Here is an 8,213-nt window from a genome sequence, read left to right on the forward strand (position 1 = left end):
GTCGACCCGGTGGTACTTGAACCCACATCCATGCTGCACCGTAGCATTGCTCTAACCATCTAAGCCACGGGTCCAGTTACCGAGTCGTCGAATTCTCAGTGATTTTCTTATAGATATTTGTATTTATTCGATCTTCGTATTCAAACCATAACAAAACTAGTGGAGTTATATAGTATATAACAAACAAATCTCAATAAATAAAGATATAAATATAAATTTGTGAATCCATTGGCGTTTCTCTTTATCTCTACGCACCTTCCTGCTGACCCCGCTACATATAATTATATAAAATGGAATACAAAATATACTACTCTAGAGTTATTAGTACAATACAAATATTATGTTTAAGATTCAGCTGTGTTGCTTTCAGTGAAGTTCACAATATACAGGGATAACTGAAAGGTCATCATATAATACAGGAAAGGTTTGTGTTATATACTTCTTTATTGTTACGTAAGGCTATGTTGTAAATCTTATATGAGAGTAAGGATTGGAGGATGTTTTGTTATGAAAAATACTCTTTCTTTTTTTTTCTTATTGTAGGTTGTACGTTGATCGCTAGCGGGCATTGGTGTCTGTTTTACTTTTTAACCCGACAGTCTCTGAAGGGAAGTTATGATTTGTGAGTGTATTTATGCATAATTATGTATTTGTCTGTTGCCTGTTGTTATGTATGATCTTTTTTTATGATAGTAAGTGACGGGACGAACAAATCGTGCGGCTGGTGTCAAGCGACACGCCTGTCCATAGCAGTTTCAGTGCCATACCTTGCAGTGTAAATCGCAAAGATCTGGGCGACTCTTACACTGCGCCTGTAACCCTGAGACATACGTTGACAAGATCCAAGTGCCTGTAATTTCACCAGCACCCTTATCCTTAACCGGAACGCAGTAATGTTCATATTACTGCTTGGCGGCAGAAATAGTTGAGGTGACAGCACTTCCCCGAACAAAATCTTTCACAAGGAGCTATACTGCTGTCTTTTTGGTTCATAATACAGCATAAACGACTTGATTTATGTTGGTGTATGAGGTGACTTTATCTTGATGAAGCAAGAAGTTGTTTAACCATCAATAAGTAATGTAAGTAACTTTTATTTGTTCACGCCTAACCCAAGCAGGGTTTAGGATTAATACCTACTGTTCAAATTTTAAATTCTAATATTTATTTAGTGAGGTAGTATATTAATTAGGTATTAAGTAAGAAAATATTTTATGGTGCTTTAATAGTTTTGTTATGCACGGCTGCAAAGTTGTTGCTTGACGCGAGGGCTTGTATTGAAAACCAAGCAAGCGAAGGAATCTAAGATTGAACCACGAGGGAAGTGAGTGTTTAAAAATAGAATCCTGAGCGTAGCGAGGGTTTCGAGGCACAAGACGCAAAACCACTTTGCTGCCGAGCGAAACACACAACTTTTCACCTCACGAGGCAAATGGTACATGAAAGAAAACCAGTTGAACTGTAACAAATCAGTTTTAATAAACAAACTTAGTTATCGATCTCAATTTAATGTGACCAATTATAAGAATAAAATATATTAACGGATTTATACGAGTATTACATACATAACGTATGATAAATCGCGAAGTTGATCGTGTCGTTATGTTTTTTCTTTCATCGAAGGAAAATGTTAGGTGCACCACAGTCTATCGTCAATTTCGAATTTCAAAAACCTTTTCCGCGGGAAAAACGGGAAAAACTGCCTTTATCCGCAGATTTCTAATGAGAAGGAAATCCTTTCCGAGCTAGTGAGGTGAAAAATTTGAAGTACAATAAAAGTTAAGAAACTAAAGCTGGTACTAAATAAATTAACAAAATTATGTTAATGTGAGAGGCGGTATTTCCCGGCAATGGCACAGTCGGCCGGGGTCAGGGACTCAGGTCAAAAAATCGGCGAACAATACGTGCCGTATCGAGCAGGACCGCCTTATTATTATTATTATATTTATATATGAAACTGCCTTACCATCTCTTTTCCAAGGATGACTACCGCGCAGAGGTCCCAGGTTCGATTCTCGGGCCGGTAGAAACATTTGTATGGCTTACATTTATTTCTCTCGTAAGTTTGAGAGTAATTTGTGGTTATCTATATGTGTGTCCATGCCGACGCAAGGTTTCCCAAGTGCGGGGTTATGTTGAGTGTGTGCGTGATTATTATGTGCGTTATATGAAAAAGATAACAATAATTGTAGATTTTTTATTTGTTTATTTTTTACTTACATTACACATAATTAAACTTTACGCTCTTAAGCCTAAACGTATTTTTCCGACCGTTGTAACTCCTCTATTTTTTGTGATAACAAGTGACGGGACGAATAATTTGTGCGCCTGGTGGTAAGCGACACGTCCGTCCATAACAGTTGCAGTGCCACTCAGAGCATTAAGCTCGTTTATGCACTGCATCCAATTAGTATTCGTTCCGAATCTTCCGAGACTATACAAATTTAGAAAACTCGGACCCACCTCGGATGTCACTTGTGCATTAAGTCCGATTCCAAGAAAATACGAATATCGCTTGTATGTATATAAAAAGATGTATATAAAAGGATGTATATAAAAAGATGTATATAAAAAGATTCCTATAACATTTCGGACCGTCACTTCTCGGTTTCGGAACTGATATGAATCGGACATTGCAAAGATTTGAGAGAAGCTGCCACTGCGCCCGTCACGCTTTGACATAAGTTGAAAAGCCCCATGTGCTGCCATGTGTGTAATTTCACCAGCTCCCTAACCCTTCGAAACCGAAAGACAGTAATACTCACGTTACTGCTTGGCGGCCGAAATAGGTAAGGCAGTACTTCCCTAAACGAAATCTTTTACTCCACTACCACTGAGGTTTTCGCTGTCGCGATGGAATACAGCAAGCTGCTTGGCGTCTAGCTTCAGCGAAAGGGTTGTATTACCTGCAAGCTCTTGCGGAACTCACAAATCTGAGATGGATCATTCAACTGACACCACATCCTAATGAAAGTAGATCCCCAAAACACACTGATGTAGCACTTTTCGACATGCTGCAGCACTCACAAGTTGTTGTTATCATATTTGTTAGGTATTTAATTTTTATTTTATTGGGAACAACAACAGTGTAATAAATAACCATTTACAATGAACATTTTTGCACATTCTCATTGTCATATAACCAAATTATCGTTACAATTAACACATCAAAAAGAAAAAATAAATATAAAAATAGAAAAATAAACCAATTCATTAGTGGAACTCCGCGTTATATTCAAATCGCAATTATTTTCAAGTAAGATTGATTCCAATTACTTTTTAAAAATGAGTGTAAGTCCTATTGACGGATGTGTAAGCTGTTTGTTCGTATATTTATTTAATGTCTTTGTTTTTCGTTGTTCTTTTGTTTCCACTGCCAATTTTAATTTCTGATTCGTGTCTGTTTCTTATTTTAATTACTTTATAATGCTTGTGTGTGCTTGTGGGAAAACATAAAACGTTTTATCAATCTACCTAACCTGCTTCATATTTTAACTTTTCCATTATATATTTTTTTACTTAAATATCCTGCGTAAAATTAGATAACAACATGGTTTAGAATAAAAAACAAAACAAAAATTACAATGTAAAATGTTGGCTTGTTTTCAGAGGTCGTCGTAGCCGCAGTTATTATAGTAATGAACAACATGTTTCGAAATTGCTCTGTCATTAAGTACAAAACATTTCAGACACATAAATTATAAATGACTCTTGCGAGATCATTTATTATTATTGTATGCTCTAGTTATACGATCAACTCTCGGTCTATGGCGTCCCAGCACCGTTTCTTTCTACAAATTACATCCATAAAATATATGAGCTAACTGAGAAACCCAATCAAAATAATCTTTATTCCATAGGTAAGCATTATTACACTTGAAATCGTCACATTGGTTAAACTCTATCGCTCATTCGTAAGGCAGATTCCCCTGAGAAGAATAAGCAAGAAACTCTAAGGGTTGCTCTTTGTAAATAATACTTGTACACATTCAACATTTACAATATATTTTTTTTGCTTTCAATCATCAGAGATCGAGACTACCTCCATGAGCTAAACGGGTTACTTACCACGGATTTTTGTCATTCATGTACGCAGAAGTTATATAATACCTTTAGTATAAAGTTTTTATTTAACTATAGTTTTAAACCTCGTGAATGACAGATTTCGTATAACAACCGAAATCTTGTTATAGCAACGTATACATTGGCCCCTTAAATTAATTTGTGACTTTGTGAAGACGATTGTCAAGAACAGCTAGTTTATTTTTATTCCTCGTGTTAATGTTATGTCTGTCACTATTTTTCATAAAGAAATTACTATTCTTTCTAACATAAATTACATTTTCATACATTCACTGTGACGCTAGTGTAAGAATATTAATTTCCTTAAACTTATCTCTTAAAGACATTCTGGGACCCATATTGTAAATGGCTGGCAGCTACATTGCCCGATTTACCAAAGTGAAAATCTAGTACCAATTTAGGCTCCCTGTCGCGTGGAGATAATTTAGATACTATTATAGCTATTAAATGTCTTAGTAATTTTACTAAATTACAATTCTCGAGGTTTTTATCGTGACGTGCAAAGTAGGTCACTAACTTGAATAAATCATAAGCCAAAACAGAATCGTGTTTTTACAATGGTAAAGGCCAAGGTTTTAACGGACTCGATATCGACTGCCTCCAATACATTTGGGTATCTATATAGACCACTAATATGGATACATTCACGTATATCGATTAAAGGTGATTCCTTTTTATTGCTCGCTTATTGTAAGATCTTTGTTCCTTACTAAGTCTACTCCTTTACCTACTGGTATGAGCAAGCTTTAGTAAGTAACCTGTTGTTCTACGAAATATCTCGTGTTAATAACTTTTTTTTAAAAACAAACAGTCCCATATCTTTCTGCATAAGTTTTGTTTATAGTGCCCCTCCCTATCAACCTCTTGGTGGTGCGGGAAGGGCACTATGACCAGTGCGGGCGAACCCGCACAGGGATCGTAAGGTCCTGACCCCGGATCTGCACGTCTGCACAGACTTCATGTGGTTCTCTGTAAGGCTAGTTAGCCCCTTACCACCCTCCCTATTTTCCAAATCGGTACCGGAGTTGTAGGCACGCTCACTCCTCGTCGCCGAATAAACGGCGTCTCTCCAGTTCCCAAACTCCTACGCGGCCGGAGGGACTAGAAGATGTCTAGCTCTCCGGGCTAGTGCCGGAGATGTCAAGTAACAGTATCCTGCGACAATGTCCGGACATAGCTACCAAGTTAAAGGGCAACTCACGTGTCCCGTGCGTCTCCTCGCCTCAGGCCCTCAACTAGACCGCAGCTAAGACGCGTTAGCTGCGCACGGGACGAACGTCCCAGCCGCACACCGCCAGGGCAGACGAACATGTGTATCCACAAATCCCGGCGAGTCCATAATCAAGTCCGGCTCCGCCAGAGGCCGCCCGCCCGTGAAGGCGTATGACTGGCGGAGGGCTTGGCCCGGACGCCCGCCGTACCCTGGTCTTGCCGTGAAGTCCGTAGTCTCTCCGGAAAACCCTATCTCTCGGGTCGGTAGATAAGGACAACAAGTTTGTTTTAAAAACAAACAGTAAGAAAGATTTTTTTTACGTAGCAATAGAGCTTCTTGTGAAAGAGTTCATCTTGGGAAATACTGCCACCTAACATATATCTGCCGCCAAGCAATAATGTGAGCATTACTGCGTTCCGGTTTTGAGGGGTAAGGTTGCTGGTGAAATTACAGACACATAGGATTTGTCAAGTTACGTCTCAATGTTCCTCAGATCTTTGCGATTATAAGCTCTGAGTGGCACTGCAACTGCTATGGACAGGTGTATCGTTTACCACCAGGCGCATGAGATGATACTTTAATAGAACTAATTGTAAGTAAGAATTTTATCTAATATAAACTTATTTGAAAAACCTTACGTAAAAAAACCGACATAAAAGTTCATGGAATTTACATCTATTTGTCAAGTTTTATTGAAATAATTTACCGAAAAATGCGCGACACCGGATTCATATATATTCGACCCTTAGGCGTGGAATACTTTCTTGAAATTTAAATGGGACCAATACTGAGGTACCCTCTTCCTCTACCATCTCCCCTTTTTTTTTAAGTACGTAAAAATTCAACAACTCGGGAACTACATATTTTTGCGAGGGCTGTTCCCGCGTCTATAAAATATCGTATTATATAAATGTCGTATCGTAATGGTCATCAATCGATAATAATCATAAGATATTTATCCACTTTCACCAAAGAAAGATCTTTGTAAAATATAAATTGAAAACCAGATAAATAACACTATAAATATATCCTCCTTGCCATAACTAATGTAATCGACATTCTTTGGAAAAATTGGGTTATTCACACATCCTGAACCAGCGAAACGAGATCAACGACCCCCTGTTAAGCAGTTTTTATTATCTAATTTAGTTTAAGTTACATTTCGATAGACTAATAGATAGATAGATTACTCGTTTATTTGCTGAATCACAGTACATTACAAATAAGCTTATGACATAGGTACAATGATAATCATAAAGTAAAAGGCTAGTCTAGGTTTGCGGGTATTGTCTGGAGTGTTATATTGTATCAGGTATAGAGTTGAGTGTGCTGTGTTTGCAAAAAGGGTCCGACTCAGCATTATGCCGCAGTTCAGTTGAACTACGACGCTGATGATTCTATCAGGTCCTAAGGTGGGCCGGTAAAAAAGAAGTAACTCAGAATAGAGAATCAACACCGGAGTTAGAATGTAAGGTATGCAGTTATATTAATTGTATAGATTAAAAGTTATTACATAAGCTGTAAAACGTGGACAAGGTAACTGGAAAGAAAAAAAAGAGAAAAAAGAAAAAAAATAGGTGCTTTTATATCTCGAAACTGACCAAAATGCAAATACTTTGTTTATAACAAGGAGGGCAGGAATTAACAATGAGTTCTGACTTATTAGTATAACGAAAGGAAAGCCCACTAGCATAAGGCTGCCTTTCCACCAGAGATGTGCGAGGTAGCGAGGCGGTGCGAGGATGTGTAGCGGCGCTGTGAAACGGTGCGATGTTTTCCACCAAAGCTGTGCGAGGTAGCTAGACGGTGAGAGGATGTGCAGTGGCGCGGTGCGAGGATGGGTTACGAACTCTTATCAGCCATGCGCGGTAAAATAATTTAAATTAAATGTGTAAAAATATTATATTATATTCGATGCCCCGCCGAATATTTATTCAGCGGGGCATCGAAATGAAGCCTACATTGTAAGCGACAGAAAGGTGTATGTACCTTTCATATTCATATCTCATGAAAGCAAAAATACCTTAAAAAATAAAACGCTATCAAAAAACACATCAAAGGATAAAGAACATTTATAAAAGATGCACAGATGGTACAGCCTGCAAAGGATGTATAGCATTTTGTTAACACAACCAAATCACGAGGTAGGCACAATGCGAGCATGCGTTTTGAATAATTTAGCGCGTATAAGGTCAACTGGGCTGGCCTCGGCTGACAGGTCCGACCCTGTCTACAAAGTTGATTTACGAATTTTTGCCCCTCATACATTCTGCAAATTATTCAACACCCACTATTTGATGAAGAACATACATTTTTTATAAAGATGTACAGTGTGTTTTATTTAACTTGGATAGTATGGGCAAATCCGAACTATAGGAGATATAGGGAAACTGTTTTAACCATTGAATCTTTTTTGTGAAAACAATTTTGGTATATTTTTTGATCAATATTAAGAAATATATATAGACTTAATTTTATGTAAGGATCATTTCATTGTATTGGAAGAAAAAATCGGGACAGCGGAAGTTGGTCAATTTTAATAAAATGTTTTTTTTTTCGTACAAAACGAAATGAAATGATCCTTACATGACACTGAGTCGATCAGTACTAAAAAATTATTCAATTTTATGCATTTTCATGGGCAACTCATGCTCGACCAAGAAATTTACTACCCCAAAATTTTTATCACAGAAAAAGGCTTAATGGTTCATAAGACAGACTCCCTGTATCTCCTGTTGGTTTCGGATTTCCCCATACTGTCCCAGTTAAAAAAAACACACTGTATACACACCGCTTTGCCCTAAAAATTTGTTTTCTTAAGTGTGAGGCCAGACGAGCGTAATTTTGTGAGTTGTGAGTCGTTTAGTTTGAGTTGCGTAGTTTGCGCTGCATTCGGATTCATATAAAAGTACGGTTT

This window comes from Hyposmocoma kahamanoa, unplaced genomic scaffold, assembly GCF_003589595.1.
Source record: "Hyposmocoma kahamanoa isolate Upper Pololo Valley unplaced genomic scaffold, ASM358959v1 232, whole genome shotgun sequence".
NCBI classification, from domain to species: Eukaryota; Metazoa; Arthropoda; class Insecta; order Lepidoptera; family Cosmopterigidae; genus Hyposmocoma; species Hyposmocoma kahamanoa.